This window comes from Perca flavescens, chromosome 10 (assembly GCF_004354835.1).
Source record: "Perca flavescens isolate YP-PL-M2 chromosome 10, PFLA_1.0, whole genome shotgun sequence".
NCBI lineage: Eukaryota > Metazoa > Chordata > Actinopteri > Perciformes > Percidae > Perca > Perca flavescens.
In genome coordinates this window covers 30,798,466-30,821,092 of record NC_041340.1, presented here as the reverse complement: position 1 = coordinate 30,821,092, position 22,627 = coordinate 30,798,466, and positions in this window count along the sequence as shown.

The window sequence follows — 22,627 nt, the reverse complement described above, 5'->3', positions numbered from 1 at the left end:
CTTTATTTGTATAGCACATTTCAGCAACAGGGCAATTCAAAGTGCTTTACATAAAACATTAAAGAGCGGTTAGAAAACAATTAAAAAACAAATTAAAACATTAAAATACGCAAATAAAAGTTACAGTGCAGCATAAAAAGTTAAACATTAAAAAGCAGTTATCGAGTGTCATACAGTGTCATCAATGCAACTTCAGTATAACAAATTAACAGTTATTTAAAGAAAAGCAACATCAAAAAGATAGGTCTTTAGCTTTGATTTAAAAGAACAGAGTTGCTGCGGACCTGCAATTTTCTGGGAGTTTGTTTGAGATATGTGGAGCATTAAAACTGAATGCTGCTTCCCCCTGTTTAGTTCTGACTCTGGGGACAACAAGTAGACCTGTCCCAGATGACCTGAGAGGTCTGGGTGGGTCATAGTGTAGCAGCAGATCAGAAATGTATTTTGGCCCTAAACTGTTTATTGATTTATAATCCAGCAAAAGTATTTTGAAATCAATTCTTTGAGGCACTGGAAGCCAGTGTAGAGACTTCAGTACTGGAGTGATGTGATCCACTATCTTGGTCTTAGTGAGGACTCGAGCAGCCGCGTTCTGAATCAGCTGCAGCTGTTTGATTGATTTTTTAGGGAGACCTGTAAAGACACCGTTGCAGTAGTCAAGTCTACTGAAGATAAAAGCATGGACATGTTTTTCCAAATCCTGCTGAGACATAAGTTCTTTAACCCTTGATATATTTATAAGGTGGTAATAGGCTGACTTTGTAATTGTCTTAATGTGGCTGTTAAAATTCAGGTCTGAGTCCATGGCTACACCAAGATTGCTTGCTTTGTCTGTTGTTTTTAACATTGTCGTCGAGTGCTGACTTTTAATCAACCACCTCAGTTTTTTCGTCATTTAATTGAAGAAAATTCTGGTACATCCAGTATTAATTTGTTCAATGCACTTAGTCAGTTGTTGTATTGGATTATAGTCCTCTGGCGATAAGGTTATATAAATTTGTGTGTCATCCGCATAACTATTGTAACTTATTTTATTGTTTTCCATAATTTGAGCCAGTGGAAGCATGTAGATGTTAAACAGGAGAGGCCCCAGAACTGAGCCTTGGGGAACTCCGCACGTCATATTTGTATCCTCAGATGTATAATTCCCTATAGACACAAAGTAGTCCCTATTCTTTAAATAAGACTCAAACCACTCAAAACGCCAGAAATGCCAACCCAGTCTTGGTCGACCGTATCAATGCAGCACTGAGATCAAGTAATACTAAGACTGAAATTTTGCCACTATCTGTGTTTAAGTGGATGTCATTAAAGACTTTAACAAGAGCTGTCTCAGTGCTGTGATGTGGTCGAAAACCCGACTGGAAGGCATCAAAACTGTTGTTTAGTGACAAGAAAAGGTTGAGTTGTTGAGAAACCGTTTTTTCAATGATTTTACTTAAAAATGGAAGGTTTGATGCACACTAAAAAGTATGAAGTGTAAAATTGATTTAGTGTACATAAGGTTTTTCAAATCACACAAGCTAAAGGGTAATGTTCAGGCCCGTATTAAGACAATGTGGTGCCCCTGGGCACTATACCTCAAAGTCAACAAGAGGTATGGGAAAGCTAAAACTGCTTTAGCATCACAGCTAATGACAATAAAAGGACCAAAAATGAATAAGATATGGACAAAAGACTATCAATATTAGATCTAAGAATATGGATTTATTGCACAAAGTCCTCTGAAAAAAATACGAGTTCTAGGAAAAGAAGTGGAGACTGTGGGCCGGTTTTTTACACTTCTCTGCATACTGAATAAACTCAGGAAGCGCACCCGCCATGCTGTGTGCTAGGAAAAACACAGAGAAGGTTGGGCGCAACCAAGTCTCACCCAGAGGTGGGGGGGTTTGTGTGATTTTTTTTTTTTCTTTGCATGCCAATTACATTGAATCAAGAAAGCCAACCACTTATAATTTTTTATAGCAGTTAATATTTGACATTCATCATTATGATAACATTGTTGGGGGGGTTAAACTGGCCACTTTTGATTATTTTTAACCCCCCCATCCCCCAAATGATACATTTGTGCGTACTTCTGGACCAACTTAACTCTGACAGATTGGGAAGGGAGTGATAGTGTTCATGAATATTGATTTATTTATAATAAATTATTATTATTATTGTGAAATTAGTGTTCATAAACGAGTAGTGTATGGTCTTTCAACAATTTCAAGTGAATAATATAACAATTTACGGAAAACATTGTTTTTCAACATTGTCATGTGGTGCCCCCCCCACTGGTGGTGAATGGTTGGTGCCCCTGGGCACTGGCCCAAGTGCCCTTATGGATAATCCGGGCATGGTAATGTTATTTAAAAGAGTCTCTTCGGTCTAATGTAACCAATCACAATAAAATCATATGTCAGGAAAGTTATCACTTCAGCAGGCTTGGACCACAGCTGTTGATTGGAGGGAGAATTCCTGTGGGTGGGTCTACTGCAGCTTGTGGTAGCTTTGTCTGGGAGGTACAGGTTAACATATTGTAAAATGAAAGTTACAACAAAAGACAACACCTTTAAAAACGGCTACAGAATATTTTGTTCTGTATTGACAGGTGCAATATTTGAAAATCAATAATTATTTAAATGAGGGGTCCATCCACACTCTGTGGGCCCGTAGCTGAAAGGCTCTGTGATACACTTTAAGGTTAGGGAGGGCCAAGCTCCCATGTTTGTGGTATGTTGCTGGGTAGAGTATTTTAGCCTAAGTTGTTTATTATTCCAAATATACTGCCGAATTAAGGTATCAAGTTTCTTCCAGAAATGTATTGGTGGGGGTAGGATCATTGTACTTAAGAAATTCACACGAGGAACTATGTTAATTTTAGTAACAGCAATCCTGGACCATAGCGATGCCGGCAGCACAGACCAATTGGACAGATCCCTTTGAACACTACTTAATATAGTTTCACAGTTGTCTTGCTGTGGCGACGTGTGTATGGTGAATATGTAATTTTGCTTTGGGTTGGTATTGTAACATTAATGGCTGATGTCACATGCCTGTTGTTCAATAAAAGATTATATTTATTCCAGTTAATTTTATAGCTGGAGATTGAGCCACATTCTTGAAGATCTTAAGAATTTTTTGGAATAGAGTCCTCAAGATCAGAGATGTACAACTAAATATCATCTGCAAATAATGATATTGAGCTGCTATTGGATTTAATCTGGACATTACAGATTTTATTTTGCTTTATGGCTTGGGCTAATGGTTCAAGAGAGATTGCAAACAACATGGGGGAAAGCGGGCATCCCTGTCATAATCCTGATGGGAAATGGCTGAGAATGCAAGCCATTGGATGAGACTATGGCCGTGGGGTTCACATATAAAGTATGAACCATCTCAATGAATTTGGCCCCCCAAACCATGCCTCTTCCACTCTAGGCGGTCAAAAGCCTTTTCCGCATCCACTGATAAAACTGCTGACTTTGTTGGGAGGTTTTTGGCTTCTTCTATTACATGAAATAGTCTGCATACATTGTCTGCAGCATGACACTTTGGTATAAAACCTGATTGGTTGGGGTGGACTAGCTTCTCGATAAAGCGCTCTAGGCGGAGAGCCAAGACTTTGGAATAAAGCTTAGTATCAGTCCCGATTAGGCTGATGGGCCTGAAATTGGAGCAATCCGTAAGATCTTTGCCCTTTTGGGGTATAACGGAAATTAGCGCATTGTTGGTTTGTTGGTGGAAAGTAACCTTCTCTATGGCTGAAGTTAAAGCTTGTAAAATGGTAGGTCCTAATATGTCAAAATACTGTAGAAGAAGTTCTGATAGAATTCCATCCAACCCTGGCGTTTTTAACAGTTAATAATGCTGATTTAAGTTCCTCTAACGTTATGGGTTGACTAAGTTCTTCTACATCCTCTGGGTCAAGAAAAGGCAGGTTTAGTTCTTTTAGGAACTTCTGGCACTGTGTCGGATCTGGTTTACAGGAGGACTCATACAACTTTGAATAGAAGGACTGAAAAGTGGCGGTGATATCCTTAGGATTTGTTGAGATACCTCGGTCTGTGCGGATGCTGTTTATAGTAGCTCTGGATTCTCTTTGTTTTAATTTCAGAGCAAGCAATTTGCTTGGTTGACAGCCATTAAAATAATAATTTGCCTCACTCTGTGCATTATGAACTCAGCTCTCCTTAGCAAATCATTCAGCTCTGTTCGACTTGTGACTAGAAGAGCATGTGTAGATTTAAGAAAAGAAAAACAAGTCTTAAGAGACTGCTCTAAAGATTTACAGCGTTCTTCCAACTCCGCAATCCTTGCCTCTCTTTTCCTCTTCAAGTTGACCGCGAAGGAAGATGTGAAATCTCTAACAAATCCTTTAGTTGCCTGCCAGATAAATGCAGGTTCAGAAACTGAGTTGGTATGGATTGATATATACTCAGCCAGTTTGGCTTTAAATTCTGAATCAAAAGCTGTGTTCTGGAGAAGGGAATTATTAAATTGCCATCTCCTAGATCTTTCTAGATCTAGATCGTGTGTAACATTGCCTTAAGCTTACTGGAGCACAAGATATAATCAATGCGGGAGTGGGTGAGGTGACGTGTGGAAAAGAAGGTGTAATCCTTGCTAGTAGGGTTGTGCATCCTCCATATATCTGTAAGATGGGGGGATTCCACAACTGCTTTGTCTGATATATGTTTTTGGGCTTTTGTGTGATTGACCCCTGATCTGATTTAAATCTAGTACTGCATTCATGTCTCCCCCTATAATTAGTGAATATTCATTGAGAGAAAGCAATTCATTGGTTAGGCGTGGGAAAAAACTTTCATCATATGTACACAGTGCATATACTGAAACAAAGGCTATTTTCCAACTACTTATCATGGCACATATATAAGATATCCTGCCTGATAGGTCTTTACTACTTTTGTCTACGGTGAGTGTGCATCTCCGTGACAGCAACACAATGGAGCCCTTGGTTTTTGGTTTCTTCACTAGAAGAAGCAGCAACCTTGAAGCATTTATTTTGTAGACGATTTACATCTCTTTTACGTAAATGTGACTGTTGTATAAGCACCACATCTATGTTCTTCCTTCTTAAATAGTCCAGGAATTTAGCTCGTTTGATTGGCCCGTTTAGCCCCCTGATGTTAACTGAAAGGATTGAAAGCTCAGCCATCTTCAAAATGTACATGCATACATGTCTCGAGTACCCTACCGGAATTCGCTGATAAATTTGTAGCAAAGGGTGAACTGTTAGCTCTGAGCAAAGTGTGGTAAAAACATAAAAAATAAAATAAATCCCCTAACCCTCTGAGACTGCAGACCCCTACCCCTATCTGTAAAATACGTGGCCACATCAAATGCCGCTTGCGCAAACTCCTGCTCACAATTACCCCTCCTGTCTAAAGTCACGATACGCTGAAACAGGTCTAATGAACTTCTTATGCTAAACATGAACGGTGTTACAAAAACCCTAGAACTAGGTCTCAACCAGCTATCAAATTCTGAAATAAGCTATGTGAAAAACACACCAACCTAGTTGGAGTAATAAACATAGATTATAAGCTGGACAGTCAGGATTCATCATGGTTTTCCAGATTGGTTAACTGTTAACAAACATAGATTATAAACTGGACGGTCAGCATCCATCATGTTTTTTCAGTCTGGTTAAATGTTCCTTTAAAGCTTGGCTCCAAACTTACATATAGTGTCCTCTGGACAAATTTAGCACGATAGCCCAGACACCGCTAGTCCACAGCTGCTGGGTCCGCCAGCCTCGGTCCCTCTGTCTCAGGCTCTGCCCTGATAGTTGATCAAGTCCTCCATGTTTGTGATCACGCTAGCATCGGTTGCTTTGTTAGCCACCGCTATTACCTGCCGCCATATTAGCAGATTTTGTGTCCGAGTATGTAGCTTAGACTACAACGGGACCTGTTTTCAAAGTCACTGTCACTGTGATAGCAGATAAAATGATTTGGCGTCAAAGAAAAAGGAATGGACCTGGTTATTCAATGAAATGTGAGGTGGGTACAAAAGCCTTAGTCGTCTGCGACCATTGCGGTGCTGGTCACATGATCCTCCCCCCTTAACACAACTTTTGTAAATACACCTTTTTAAAAGCTGGAACTACAACAACAAGGAAGAGGCTGGCCTGGTAAGGACACCGACAGAGCACGTGGAGCTGCGGAAGCGCACCCGGAGCGAAACAGCGGCTGGGTGGGTCAGGTAATAAGACAGCACAACCTTAGGTAGGAAAGTATACACTCATCCAGGCCTGTTTAGGTCGCACTCTCGCGTTGAATGCAACATGCAGGGAATAGGAAGTGGATTAATGTTACTGGCTAGGCTAGCCTTTAGTAGCTGTATGTCTTTGTTATACGAGCCCATGTTAGCTTAGCCTTGTAACACTATGATAAACAGGGGATAGCGCTACCTCCACACACCTGACATCCTCTTTCACCCCATGATAGCTACTTACATACCTTAAATAATGCTTCTTGGACTTTCTTTTTTCTTCTTCGTCTTTTTCTTTGATTTAACAGTCTCAGAATAAAAAGCAGAACATAGAGTTATTATTATATATGGCAATGTTTTGGAGGCAATGAATAGTGCTATAAGAAGGGAGTTGTGTCCATTCATTCCAATTGTGTGAATCCGCAAGGCAAAATTGGCAATTTACATTTCCTCTCAACCATTTATTGTCCATCCATCCATCTTCGTCCGCTTATCCGGTGTCGGGTCGCGGGGGGAGCAGCTCCAGCAGGGGACCCCAAACTTCCCTTTCCCGAGCAACATTAACCAGCTCCGACTGGGGGATCCCGAGGCGTTCCCAGGCCTGGTTGGAGTTATAATCCCTCCCCCTAGTCCTGGGTCTTCCCCGAGGCCTCCTCCCAGCTGGACGTGCCTGGAACACCTCCCTAGGGAGGCGCCCAGGGGGCATCCTTACCAGATGCCCGAACCACCTCAACTGGCTCCTTTGACGCCTTGAAGGAGCAGCGGCTCTACTCCGAGCTCCTCACGGATGACTGAGCTTCTCACCCTATCTCTAAGGGAGACGCCAGCCACCCTCCTGAGGAAACCCATTTCGGCCGCTTGTACCCTGGATCTCGTTCTTTCGGTCATGACCCAGCCTTCATGACCATAGGTGAGGGTAGGAATGAAAACTGACCGGTAGATCGAGAGCTTTGCCTTCTGGCTCAGCTCTCTTTTCGTCACTGGCGGTGCGATAGATTGAATGTAATACCGCACCCGCTGCGCCGATTCTCCGACCAATCTCCCGTTCCATTGTCCCCTCACTCGCGAACAAAACCCCAAGGTACTTGAACTCCTTTACTTGGGGTAAGGACTCATTCCCTACCTGGAGAAGGCATTCCATCGGTTTCCTGCTGAGAACCATGGCCTCCGATTTAGAGGTGCTGATCCTCATCCCAACCGCTTCACACTCGGCTGCGAACCGATCCAGTGAGTGCTGAAGGTCACAGGCCGATGATGCCATCAGGACCACATCATCTGCAAAGAGCAGCGATGAGATCCCCAGCCCACCGAACTGCAACCCCTCCCCACCCCGACTACGCCTCGATAGCCTGTCCATAAATATTACAAACAGGATTGGTGACAAAGCGCAGCCCTGGCGGAGGCCAACCCTCACCTGAAACGAGTCCGACTTACTGCCGAGAACCCGGACACAGCTCTCACTTTGGTCGTACAGAGATTGGATGGCCCTGAGTAGAGACCCCCTCACCCCATACTCCCGCAGCACCTCCCACAGTATCTCCCGGGGGACCCGGTCATACGCCTTCTCCAAATCCACAAAACACATGTAGACTGTTTGGGCATACTCCCAGGCTCCCTCCAGGATCTTTGCGAGAGTGAAGAGCTGGTCCATTGTTCCACGACCAGGACGGAATCCGCATTGTTCCTCCTCAACCCGAGGTTCGACTATCGGCCGAACCCTCCTTTCCAGCACCTTGGAGTAGACTTTACCAGGGAGGCTGAGAAGTGTGATACCCCTGTAATTGGCACACACCCTCTGGTCCCCCCTTTAAAAAAAAGGGGAACCACCACCCCAGTCTGCCACTCCTTTGGCACTGTTCCAGACTTCCACGCAATGTTGAAGAGTCGTGTCAACCAGGACAGCCCCTCCACACCCAGAGCCTTAAGCATTTCTGGACGGATCTCATCAATCCCCGGGGCTTTGCCACTTAGGAGTTGTTTGACTACATCAGTGACTTCCGCCTGGGAAATCGACGACAATCCCCCGTTATCCTCCAGCTCTGCCTCTAATAAAGAGGGCGTATTAGTCGGATTCAGGAGTTCCTCAAAGTGCTCCTTCCACCGCCCTATTACCTCCTCAGTTGAGGTCAACAGTGTCCCATCCTTACTGTACACAGCTTGGATGGTTCCCCGCTTCCCCCTCCTGAGGTGGCGAACAGTTTTCCAGAAGCACTTTGGTGCCGACCGAAAGTCCTTCTCCATGTCTTCTCCAAACTTCTCCCACACCCGCTGCTTTGCCTCTTTTACTGCAGAGGCTGCCTCCGGAGTCCTCTGGGATAACATATCCCGGAAAGACTCCTTCTTCAGTCGGACGGCTTCCCTGACCACCGGTGTCCACCACGGTCCACCACCACCAGGTCTGTCCAGAGTCTTCCCCCACCCCCTGACCCAACTCACCACCAGATGGTGATCGGTTGACAGCTCTGCCCCTCTCTTCACCCGAGTGTCCAAAACATACGGCCTCAGATCAGATGAAACGATTATAAAATCAATCATTGACCTTTGGCCTAGGGTGCTCTGGTACCAGGTACACTTATGAGCATCCCTATGTTCGAACATGGTGTTCGTTATAGACAATCCATGACTAGCACAGAAGTCCAACAACAAACAACCACTCTGGTTTAGATCAGGGAGGCCGTTCCTCCCAATCACGCCTCTCCAGGTGTCTCCATCATTGCCCACGTGCGGGTTGAAGTCCCCCAGCAGAACAATGGAGTCCCCCACTGGAGCCCCACGCAGGACTCCAGTCAAGGTCTCCAAGAAGGCTGAATACTCTGAACTCCTGTTTGGTGCATATGCACAAACAACAGTCAGAGTTTTCCCCCCCACAACCCGCAGGCGTAGGGAGGCGACCCTCTCGTCCACCGGGGTAAACTCCAACGTAGCGGGGCTTGTGAGTATCCCCACACCCGCCCGGCGCCTCACACCCTGGGCAACTCCGGAGAAGAAAAGAGTCCAACCCCTATCCAGGAGTACGGTTCCAGAACCGAGACTGTGTGTAGAGGTAAGCCCCACCAGATCTAACCAGTAGCGCTCCACCTCCCGCACCAGTTCCGGCTCCTTCCCCCACAGAGAGGTGACGTTCCACGTCCCCAGAGCCAGCGTCTGCTGCCTGGGTCTGGTCCGTCGAGGCCCCTGACCTTCACTGCCACCCATGTGGCAGCGCACCCGACCCCAGCGGTTCCTCCCACAGGTGGTGGGCCCATGGGCTGACCATTTATTGTGCCATATGCAATTATAGCATAAAATCAAGAAAGTTTATTTTCTTTTTCCCTTAATCTCAGCTACCGTCTTAGAAACTTTGACATGCTCATGCCTAACACAATAAATATAGAAACAGTCTGTGAATTGTGATACAGGGCAAGAAATTCCTAAATAATTTTATCAGAAGAAAGAAAAACACAGAGAGCAAGCATGAAAGTTCAGCCTGCATAAACATTTGAATATTATAATAGATCACATGAAATGGGGTTCCAGCAATCTTATTACAACGATGAGGAAGAATTTATTACATCATTGATTACTAAGCAGGGAAACAATCATTTGGAAGGGATTGCGTCATTCAGTCTGATGTTTTATTCTGTGGAGAATAGAATACACTTTATTGTCCCAGAGGGGAAATTTGTCTTGGACATAGTGCTACAATCTGTTGCTTCACAACACAGAAAAAACATTTTAAAATCAACATAAAATCAAATCAACACAACATCCTAAGAAGTAACTGTAATAATTACAGCTGAGAGCTGAGTTCAGAGTCAAGAAATGTCTCCATTGCTCCAATTTTGCATGTGCGTGTGGTGTCTTGAAAATGCAGAGTTCATCCCCCCAGCTGTTATTTAGTGCTAAAATTAGTCGCATGGTTCAAACAACAGCAAACATTGAGAATTAAAGGAAAAAGGGATCTGAGAGAAGGAAGAAAGACAGATGGAAAAAAGGAGAGAGTGAGAGAGAGAGATGGTGAAAGAGGAAGAGGATAAATTAGAGGAAAGAGAAAATAAACGTGGATAGTAGCAGACAGAGAAAGGGAAGAAATGAGGAGGACAGGCAGAGAGAAGAACCAGTGTGTGATGCATAATTCAACAGTCTGCTTTCCAGTCTTAATGTCGCCTAGAGTGACTCACAACAAGACCACCAGCTTAGCATGGGGCGCGCGCAGACACACACACACATACACACACAAACACACACACACACACACACACAGAAATGATTTTAACCTGGTTCTAAAAGTGTTCCGTCTTGGGGCCTCCCTCATGTCCTCAGGTCAGGGCGTTTGTGTGTATGCACAGAGTATGTACTAAAGTGCAAGGCCATTTAGAGCTTTGTATATAAGTAGCAGAGTTCGGAAATCAATTCTAGTTTTGACGGAGAGCCAATGCAGAAATTTAAGAACAGGTGTAATGTGCTCATATGTTTTACTTACGGTTAGAACATGTGCAGCCGCATTTTTAATTAATTATAGACGCTTCACAGCTTCACAGCATGGTTATGTTCTAAAGCACTCTATACATATACACACACACACACAGACACACACACACACACACACACACACAACAAGAAGAAAATGCAGAGCTTCATCCTATCTGTTTCTATGTGTCTGTGTCAGTTTAACGTGTGCGACGATATGAGATGCTGAGGGGCAAAGCGGCAGTTGGAAATATGAGTGGGCTGCACAATCTGCACCCTGTTATTGGCTAGGGGCTACCCACCCACGTGGGGCCCAAAGGCTCTTTGTGGGCGCCCACATTCGTCCCGCACATTGTATTAGTCCATAAATTGTTTTAATTTAGAAAACATTGTTTTGTTATTAGGAAAATCCTATGAGTGCCATTCTAATTGTTGTTGGTGATGTTGTGCAGACTTTTCAAATTAGTTTCCAAAACAGCAATAATGTCACACTAACACAAATTATGGTTGATGTTCATGGTGTGAGATTACGTAACAAATGGGTCTCCTGATTGATTTTCAAATTAATGGATGTCAATGACCCCTAACCCTAACCCCTAGAAATGAAATCTACAACCCTTTAGCATGAGTTAAATCTGCATAGTGTGGAAAGGGTTTATTTTATTCGCCAGATTCAGGTCCCCAGGAAGCACGCTGGGCTTTGAAGCAAATTGAGCAAAGCGGCCAAACGGGGGAATTGCAACTCTGACCCAAAACTTTTTTTCTCATGGACTTAAATGGCGAAAGACACATCTGTATATCAGTGGATACATCTTTTTGAGAGTCACAACCCCCACAAAATGATTCGTTTCACTATATGCATTTGATCCACTGGTCCGATAACATTTGGAAAGACTAGAGCTGAGAGCTGCTCAATTAAATCCCCATTCAAGTTAGTGGAGCAATAAACCAGAATCAGAATCAGAAAGGGTTTTTATTGCCAAGTACGTTTTTTAACACATACACGGAATTTGTTTTGGTGTTGTTGGTGCACATCACACATTCTCTAAATGTAATGAACAATATAAGTATAGACATAAACAATATAAGTATAAGTATATGTACACAGTATGTATTAAATTAAAAATAAAGATAGAAATAAAATAAAATAAATAAATAAAGAGCAAAGAAGTAGCTGGCAGAGGTCTCTAGTGAGCCTACTTTATGGGCCGTACAATGCAGAAGTAGTACCGATCATCCGGGTAATTCTTTGGCTTCACAAAGTCTTCATGCGCCACTGAGCAACTCTCACAGGAATGAACGGGGCTCCCCCTTGAACACTGTATCCAATTCTTAATTTACATCCATGACCATTGTGGCCATACATAATTCCTCGAACCACATTTACATATGTAACAATTATTTGTGGTTGTAATTTAAAAAGAAATAAAGAGCTTGCAACCCACATTACTTGTGTCACAGTTACATCTGTATTTTACTCATAAAAAAACTTTTTTTATATATCAGTTTGCTCATTGGCTAGAATTGGCACTTTGTTGTCTGGCAGCATCATCTCATTGAACAGTCTATGCATTGGGAACTGGGGGCTTTGCAGATTCCAGTGGCAGATCTCTTTCTAGATAGATGCCTGTGGCCTGGAGTATGCAATCGTTTTGAGAGGGGAAATGGAAAGGAAGCAGAGAGCAATAAATAAGTAATTGAGTAAATGTTTTTCGCTCGCTCTCAGACTCTGGCTCAGTAATAGTGCTGTTCCCAGAGTCAAACTGGGTAAATTTACTCTTTCCCTTGCGGACAAAACTCAAAGCAACTTTCAGGGAAATCTAAGCATCAGGTGTCAAACCTTGTATGTATTATCTGAGGGTGGTAAGTAGGAAAATAGGATGAGAGGAGACGTTATTTAGATGGAAGCTTGATTTGGTTATTTTTCACTCACTTGAGTTTCAGAGTGATACACTGATGTACTGTTATACTATCTATCAGTGAAGCATTAGGAGACAAAGTTACCCAGCTTTTGTATATGTGTGATAGTAAGAGAGTTCTCTCTTACTTTCTGTGTGTGTGTGTGTGTGTGTGTGTGTGTGTGTGTGTGTGTGTGTGTGTGTGTGTGTGTGTGTGTGTGCTCACACATATACACCTGTGTGCCTGTGAACCAAAGCAGCTGTATAGAGATGTGTGCGTGCTTTTACCCCTTAAGCGTGTACCTGTGACTACCTCCTTATAGCTTCTTTTTTGTGTGTGTGTGTGTGTGTGTGTGTGTCAAAGTCTGAATGTATTATTTGCTTGCTTGCATCTGTGTTTGGAAGAGCCTGAGGGGGTGTGTGTGTGTGTGTGTGTGTGTGTGTGTGTGTGTGTTTTTGTGTGTGTGTGAGAGAGAGTGTGTGTGTATGTGCGTGTGTTTAGCCCTTGAGTACCTGTGACTTCCTGCTGATATACTCTTACCGACACTCGTCCCCTCCGAGCTCCTCTCTTTTTATTCCTCTCTTTCTCATCTGTCCTCCTTATCAAGTCTCATTTATTCTTTACAGTGACTCAACTCTCACCATTTTTTTCTCTCCAGTCCGACTCGATATAGGTTGTGATGCAGAACATACATAGTTTTTTTATTACAGTTATGTATCGATAATGAGTCAAACTGTAGCTAACTCGTGACACATTTTATATTTGCCGTTTAAAGGACCAGACCAGAGGTTTTGCATGAGTTGTCCATTTGGTGCAAATCACATGCACTTTACACTACAAGGCCACGGTTTTGTACCTACCCAAGCTAAATACACTGTAAAAATATACTTATATTATTTTGCATAAGTAATAACTGGATATTGTTATAGGCCTAAATTATCAGCATTTAAAATTTTTAAATTTTTAATTGTGCCAACAATCCAGCCAGTCTCCTGCTTCAACAAAAGTGAGTGTTTTAAAACAAAATTTAAGAAATATTGACATGAACTCTTTTCCTTCACATGCACCATATCACTAAAGTCACGAAACTAAGTGTGACACTTTGTAGTCCACAGATTTTCAATGTTTTTTTACCCACATTGATCTTTCTTTAATTTTTCTTTTTTTTTCCACTGGAAAGAAGATCCATCCTCAACAGTAGCCTACAAACCTTACATTGTATACACAGACACATACAGTATATACAATACAAGCTCTAAACATGCCTGTTTATATAAAAAAGGCACTCCTGTGCCACATGAAGATTTTTTCCTCGTTTCCTCGTTGTGATTACTACTAACTAGTTTTCTCACGTCTGTGGCTCTGAAGGAGCTTTTATCAAATCTGAGAAGATAATCCTGATGGACGCCCCTTGTAAACGAGATGCTTCATCTCACGACCTATCCTAGTTTATAGGTTACAATGTTTTATTTTAAATTAAACTACCCAACAATATATAGAACAATATATAGGCCTACAAGTCAAGTAAGCACATATTTGATTAAAGTGATTGTTTGGCGTAATTTCACTCTAGGCTGCTTTGCCCGTTGACCACTCCGACAAACAACCCCCAATAAGATTTTCCCCCTTGTTATAATGTTAGTTGAGTTAGCGTTAGTGCAGGCACTAATGGACCCACGTTTGTATCTCGTAAATAACCCCACTAATAATGACCGGATTGATACCAAACGTCTACACTTGTACAAATATTTTATGTATTTATAAAACGAGGCATTAGAAAGTTACCAGAAGTATATTTAAGTAACACTTGCCTGGTAGATACTCTTCATGGCTCTTATCGCGCGAGATCCTGCAACATTACGCTTTTTTATCGAAAAAGATACATTTCTCTGTTTTTTTGATCTAGTGGACTGATTTAATTATTTCAGTACTAAAAAGTTGAATTCTCATGTGCAATTTATATAATAAAAGATTGATTCTTGGCGGCCATGTATAGATACCGTTTTGCCACGGAAAGTATTTTTTACCCCACCCCTACCTACAAGTACAGCTGAAATGATAAGCCGACTAAGCACATAGTTGATTGACCCAAAAACGTTCAATATGTCACCAGTTAGGATGGTGTGATCATGATGATCCTATCTTAAGCTTGGCAACTACACATTTGTAACAGAAAGCCTGCTTTACAAACTGAGGGTGTGGAGATTAAAAGGTGTGACATTTTACCAACTAGGTACAGTAGGGTCTAATGAAAAACACTGTAAATTGCATTATGGGCAGGGATTAAAAGACTACTGGAAAATTGTACTCAAAGAAAAATTAAAGAGAAAAAGTGATAATAAAATTATACGGTAGACCTTTAGGCAAAAAAAATAAAAGAAGTGCATTCAGATGTCAACGTATACACTAGAGGAGCAACATCACCCCATTACAGGGTGTGAACCGCACAACAGCTTTAAAACCCAACCTCTCTCTTACTTAACCCACACTGAGGACTAAAAATCAGGATATCTCAGGCTTTGCTGCATCTATTCTGAATATTCTTTTTTTAAATCAGTCTCCTACAAGTTCCTGGTCTTTATGGAAATGCCCCTTTAATTTGCACATAGTAGGAATATGATAAAAAGTGTTTGTTTCTGGAGATTATGTTGAACAAAACCTTCCATTAGAAATGGGGGGTCTTTAAGGTAATAATACAATAACTTTGACAAAAAAATACACATTTATTAATTAATTAATCTTCTTTTACCTTAGGTCAAGAGCCTGCTAGTCTCGCATTGCCAGACCTTCCTCCAAAGCACTGCGAAGGAGGGTCTGGATAGTCTACACAGCATTCCGGGATGGGAGAAAAATGTGCTCTTGTTTATTGGAATTTCTTTAAACCAATCACAATCGTCTTGGGCAGTGCTAAGCGCCGGACAGAGCAACGGTGCCTCTGCCAAATTGGCTCGGAAAGGAACTTGTTTTGGTGAACATGTGTATGTAGGGAGGCGAGCTCTGGAATTAAAATGGCTGTTGAGTGTGATATTAGAATTTGACTCCAAAAAAAAGAAGAAGATAAATATTACTTGATTGTTGATTCTAGCTTGGAGGATGTTTCCCGAATTGACCGGAGTTTAGAATGCCAACACAAAGAAAGTGGATGGTGAGGGACATCCGGCGGAACCTCCGAACTATCCAAAAATGAAAACGTCGTTGATTGCACCAAGATTCTGCTAATTAATTTTTTATCATATGAAGGAAAAATGGATAAAACAATTGGTTTGGTCTTTTAGGACCAAGTTTCTCATAAATCCTTTTCTTTCCCTTTCATGAGTCCTTGGATTTACATCCACTCCTTCCACTAACTATTAGTGGAAGAAACTCTGAAAGCTTCCGCTTCATTTGTTTTGTAAGAACAGCACTCTCCTCTTGTTTTGTGCCATAAAGCATTTTAACTGATTTCCTGCCAAATACAAGGTGGTGGGACTGTGTTAAATACTGTGCAGCAACAGAGGCTGCCAATCTTCCAGGCAACTCATTTGTCCCAAAATGTAACCCATATCTCAATATTGAATGTGGTAATGATTTATTGACGTTACAAAGCAATGGATAGCACTTTTAAAATTAAAGGAGTGGGTCCAAAATCAGCACTGCCTGTCCTGCTCGCATGACAAAAGAGGCAATATGTTTAAATGAGAGGATAAATTGGTCTTTTAGGTCTGAGGCTTTCCCCCTCAGGCCTGTTAGCAGTTGTAGCCTGGACACAGCTCATGTGTGCACTAGCCGTAACAGAATCACAAATGTCTTATCGTTTACTTTATTTTTCTGCTGACCTTGGGCTGTTTTGCTGATATTTTTACATTTTATTCAGCTTTGTGGAAAAGACATGAAAAAGAAGAAGAAAAAACACAGCAACATTCAACACAGGTCTAATAAATATGCATTCCCCCCCCCCTCCAATGTTACTGCAGAAAAGGAGCAGCAGAAAAAACAAAAACAAAGCATGATGAGTTGCCAGCTCTTTTAATTAGCACAGGCTAAACACACCGTTGTGCAGCAGTGAGCCAAACTACAGGATGCTAAAGGATGAATAGTCATGATAAAGCGTGAGGCTTGTTTACACATGGATCATAACCTGCAGAATTGGAGAAAAAAAAAAAAAAAAAGCCACCAACACTCACGCAGTTAATCAGTAGATAATAATATATGTAAATGTTGGGAAAACAACAAACAGAGCAGCGGTTTAAAGAAAGAACAGGAATTATAATGAGATTTGTTTACACTTAGAAATTACCTTAAAAAACAACCTGAAGCAACACATCCCACAAAGCCATAAACCCCCCGCCCCCATTCATATAAACTAATTTTCTTAATCTGCAGATAATTACATGCAGAAAGGGGTTATAAAAAACACAATGCATCATGTGTTGTGTTACCATTGTTCAATTGGACAATGCAGACTTAATGTACAGATTTTAAAAACCCCATTAAATGAAAATCAAGTTTTTAACTTTGTTTACATTGTATACAAGTCCATATGGTGTTTTTTGGAAAATGTACCAATGAGTCTCAAAACACAGATTCACGGACATACCTAAGGAACCAATCCCATTAATTTAGCTTTCCAATTAGCATAACGCTAAGGCGAAACCAGCACACTGGGCAAAATGGGGGGCGTCAGAGAAGAAGCCCAGTGAAGCAAGGTATCGTAGGTATTTTGCAAGCTTAGTTTCACTATTTTCAAAAGGAGATGTGTATACTTAATTATGTAATAAAAGTATGACCATGTGAACACGCTGTAACATTGTAGCAGATATTATTGTATGTTTACCAACCACTAACGCTCTGTTAGCTACTGCCAGTTACAAGCTAACAAAGAACAAACAAATGAAAGATGCTAACTAAACCATTCTGATATGTCTGCTAGTCGCCAATTTTGGTGCACAACAGACTCTTGACGGTGTTTCTAGCCATCTTGATGCTGCTCTGTCACCGGTCAACCTAAGCAGCGATGGTAGGCGGGGAGCGAGGCCAGATCCAGAATTTCTCAATGAGGGAGAAAGAATAGATGTGCTTCCAGATCCTTTTTTTTTAGGTTTTATGTGGAAAACAATGTTAAACAAAATATGAATCATAGCAGAGTAGACTACTACTTTTCAGAGAGAATTATTTGTACTCCACTACATTAATCTGACAGCTTTAGTTACTAGTTACTTTACAAATTATGATTTTTGCACAAAAAGCACATGTTTTATGATAAATTAAACTACCCAACTATAAACAGGCCTACAAGTACAGCTGGAATCATTAGACAATTAAACACTTGTTTAATCGTCTGTTCGACAGAACAGTATTGATTGTTTCCATTTTATAAAGTTTGAGGATTTTTCAGCTTTGAGTACTTTTAATACTTTAAGTACATTTTCCGGATATTACTTACATACTTTAACTGAAGTAACATTTTCAATGCATGACTTTTACTTGTAACAGAGTATTTTTACAGTGTGGTATTAGTACTTTTACTTAATTAAAGGATTTAAATACTTTTTCCACCACTGCTCTAAATAGACAGATACAGACAGAAAGATAGATAAAGGTGTAAGACAAAAGGTATATAAAGGTATGTACTATATGTTAATTTTCATTTCAATTTTGACTTGTCTTGGTAGGAAAAGCACAGGTGTAACTAACATTTGTTCTAATTAAGTCTCCCAGTAAATCACCTTCCAGGTGGTAATCCTTGGAGTTTATTTGCAGCCATCGCCTTCAAACAAAACTTACAGGTTTGTTATAAATCTAATGTGCCAATGCAGATCAGTTGGCACCCTATGTGACGTGTATGTAGTGAAGACAGAAGCCAAACTTCAAAAAAAAAAAAAAAAAAAAAAAAAAAGTGTTTTCAAGTGTAGGAAAATGTAGCAAATTCCTGCCAGATTTTGCTTTGTTCCAAGACTGGGACCATAGGGTTGTTGTTGTCATTACACAAAAAAACATATACAGTATATATATATATATATATATATATATATATATATATATATATATATACACAAACATACCTAAAGACAGAAAAAACTGAGGCCCATATTTACTGTGACTTTTGTGCCAGTTTTTCAGATGCAGATGTGACGCATTCGCCCACCGAACATGTGCTTTTTCCTTCTTAATACATGTCTATATGTGTCCACCACTGTCTTTGTGTGTGTGTGTGTGTGTGTGTACACACACGCGTGCGCGTGGCCAGTCTCAGTCTGCGAGTGTCTGCATATGTATTTACAGAGGTTGATTAAATATTCCGCCTGCAACTAAACTTCACTTTAAAAAATAAAAAAAAAAGACATTTATGTAAATGTTTGGCTGCATTTTACTCAGAATTAACATCCACATTAACACTCTACCTCCACCTGCTAAGTCTGTTTCTCTCTTACTCTCCCTTTCCATTCACCGGAGTGGTGCGGTGCCCTGTGTACCTTGTGTTTTGTGTCTTAGATTCATTATACTTTAAATTATCTTGTTTTTGTTTCCCATAAATGTGTTATTGCCTTCTAATGTATTACTAATTAGATACATGCCAGGTGAGCCTGGTAATTTCATCAAAATCCCCCCCCTCTGAACTGTACCTTCATCTGAGTGCTTATGGAGACAGTACTGACTGTTTAATGAGCTGCTATCTTTGGTTAATAAGGGTCTGAATACACACAGATTGCAGCCTCTAACTCAACGAAAACCAAAGTGAACATTTGAGCAACAGCGTTTTCTGAGGAAATATGGCCTACGGTGCAACCTGAAATCTGTGTTTCTTTGTACTGAATGTAAAACACACAGAAGTATGGTGTTCCTGCAGACGCGGCTGGTGTTATAAAGAAATAGAAATAGAAAGTTCCCTCGCACATCACCAGAAAACAAAAGTGGTATTGTTGCCATATTAGTAATGGTCTTTTAAAAAGATGTCCTTCTCATCTCCCCCTCCCAAACTTGTCTCATAAAATGTCCGTTTCCATACAACAAAACTGCTTTCTCAATTACGTTTCGAGGGAAACTGGAAAGTTTTAAACATAAGGTTAATGTAATGAATTGAAAGAAAACTACTTGGTTAGGTTTAGAAAAGATGATGTTAGGTTAGGGCTTGTTAACTTAATTTAAGTCACGTAAACAAGTCAACGTTGATTTTGGTTTCACACCGGACACGAACAGCTTTCTCCTGGGTGAAGGTCCTGAATTTGTCGGCCTCCTCCCTAAGCAGACTTTGAATACAAACTTAATCTGATACGCCAAAAACGAATGAGAATGCAGTTGTAGTTGTATGGGAATGTAATTAATAGAAGACAGGCCTGCAAAAGTAATTTATAGAAGACAACAGGCTCTGGGCCGTCACAGGATTGAAATACTCGAGGAATACCAGGAACGAACATGTGCTTCCTGGCTCAAAGTATTCAAACTATATTACTATATTAAATTTAGATTTAGCGAGATTTAGCGTAACTTCCAGCCGTAGCTGTAACCCATTTTAGCCACAACCCAAAAATAACAAATAAAAAGGGATTGTTGGTAGGACACAGGAGCGGTCTAGCATGTTAAAATGCAACGCTTTGTTGACCCAACTACTGGTTCCCTAATACAAAGAAAGAAGCCTTTAGCACACTCAAATTGCCCAGCTAAAGTGTCCTTGAACAAGTCAATAAACCTGCCAGCTCCATGCCTTGTGTTCTGTATCTGACCGTGACCTCGGAGCTCCCCTTAAAGAAGAGCGAAAAACATATACATGTTATCAGACATATCTGATCCATAAACCCCCATCATGAATGCTGTTAGCTGGGTGGTGATTCATATCAAAACATTCACATTGTTAGAGAATGAAAACAGTGGAGCGTTTCAAATATATAAAAATTGCAGCGAAGATAAAACTGTTTTCTCAATTTGTCTCGGCTGATAAGACCAAGTGTGACGTGCAGGGCAGAGATCTGCTTTTCTAGATCTACTACTCTGTTTCTCATTCGCTTTCCCTTTTATCCACCCACATTTACATGCAAACCCTTTTGTGTGTGCGGCCTCCTGAGGTCTGCACTTTCCTGCAATTTTGTGCATGTGTGTGTGACTGTGTATGTGTGCAGGACGTTACTGTGTTTGTTTCTGCCTTTTGCTGTATTTGTTTCTGTGTTTGCCGCAAGCATTTGTGCCCTTTGTGTTTATCAGAAGCTGTTTTGGCATCGTCCTTCCTCTCTCCTTCCACCTCTTCTGCGCACATCCACCCATTTTTCTTCCCTTGCTGTCTTTCCTGAGCTTTTTCTTTCGCTCTACTTTCTCCTGTCCTCACCCTTCTCTCTTTTTCCCTGGAGGCAATAAAGGTGTAAATACAGAATGGAAAACAATTAAAATAATCCTTGCTCCCTTTGCTCATCTTCACCACTCTTCTACTGTACTTTCTTACCTTTCCCTGTGGCAAAATTGTCCAAACAGAAGCAGGAAAATATAGACAAAAACTCATTACCCACTGGCCTATAGTGTTTTTTGTCCATCTTTCCCCACTTTATTCTACACCTGCCTCCTGTCTTTTTTTTTCACCGTCATCATTTCCTCAGTGTTTTCTAATAATTGGAGTCTGTCGCAACTTCAAAGTGGCTCGTTAGCTGATTGAAGCTCTTTAAGGAGAGAAAACGAGCAGGGTAATTTCATAATGGCTGCCCGCGTTCGTTAGCAGAAGATCTAGAAGATGGTGAGAGTGTGTTTGTGTGTGTGTGTGTGTGTGTGTGTGTGTGTGTGTGTGTGTGTGTGTGTGTGTGTGTGTGTGTGTGTGTGTGTGTGTGTGCGTGTGTGTGAGTGAGTGAGTGAGAGAGAAAGAGAGAGGAGGCTTGTTGATGAGATGGATCTGCGGGTGTGTTTTGGGGATTTTATGTGAAGGCTGATGGATAGGTGTGTGGATGGATGTAGCAGTTTGTTTGTTTGAGTGCATGTGTGGTCCAAATATCTGTGTATGTAGTTGTAAATTGCTTGTTTCTGGAGGATTGTTTTATAGTTCCGTGTGTGTGTGTGTGTGTGTGTGTGTGTGTGTGTGTGGTCTTAATGTATGAGCTTGTGTGTATCCTCTTTGCAATGTCCTTGTTTCAAGCATGTTTGTCAGTGTCTGTGTGTGTGTGTGTGTGTGTGTGTGTGTGTGTGTGTGTGTGTAGTGTGAGTGTGTGTACCCTTTCCATTAACCTTGAAATATGAAGCAGCTTTAACTAAAGGTCATAACCTCCCTATGGAGCAGAGATGGGGAGATTTCTACAAAAGTACCAAATGTTTGAGTGTTTAAACGTAATGAACCAATCAGTTCAGAACATGAGGGGGCAAGCAAGGAATAATTTCACAACCATATTTAACAGGCTACTCCTGTCTAAATACTTCTGCAATGTTTTTGTTTTTTTTACAGTTGTGGAATGCTTACTAAATATTGTTTAGATTCCTAACATTTAAAAGGTACAATATGTAAAATGTATGCATTAAAATGTCTAAAAATTAATATACCTATGTTATATATTTTGAGTTGTGTACTTACACTATCCCAAATGTTTCCAACAATTTTCAAACCCAGAGAAATCTGTAATTTTATTTCTGACACGTAACGTTTTGTTCATGAGGTCACAGAGAACCCAGGTAATTAACACTTTATCTAAGGCCCTCATTTGCTCAACAGGGTCACCTCAGGGGTGTGTTCTGTCACCACTTTTATTTGTGCTCCACACCAATGACAGAGTATGTTTGAATCGAGGCATATTATCAAGTATGCTGATGATTCTGTGATAATTAGTCTTCTGCAGGATCACGAGGTGGACCACGGCCCAGACAATTTCATCTCATGGTGCAAGGACTCATATTTACAACTCAACGTCTCTAAAACCAAAGAGATGTGTATTGACTTTCATTGCAATCCTCCCACCACTGCTTCAACTTTGATTAATGGCACAGCGTTAGATGTGGTAAGCCAATACAAGTACTTGGGCACCATTTTAGATGATAAATTGAACTTTGACACCAATACAGACTATATATGTAAAAAAGTTTTTTTTAAGAAAGTTGAAGGGGTTTGATGTTAACA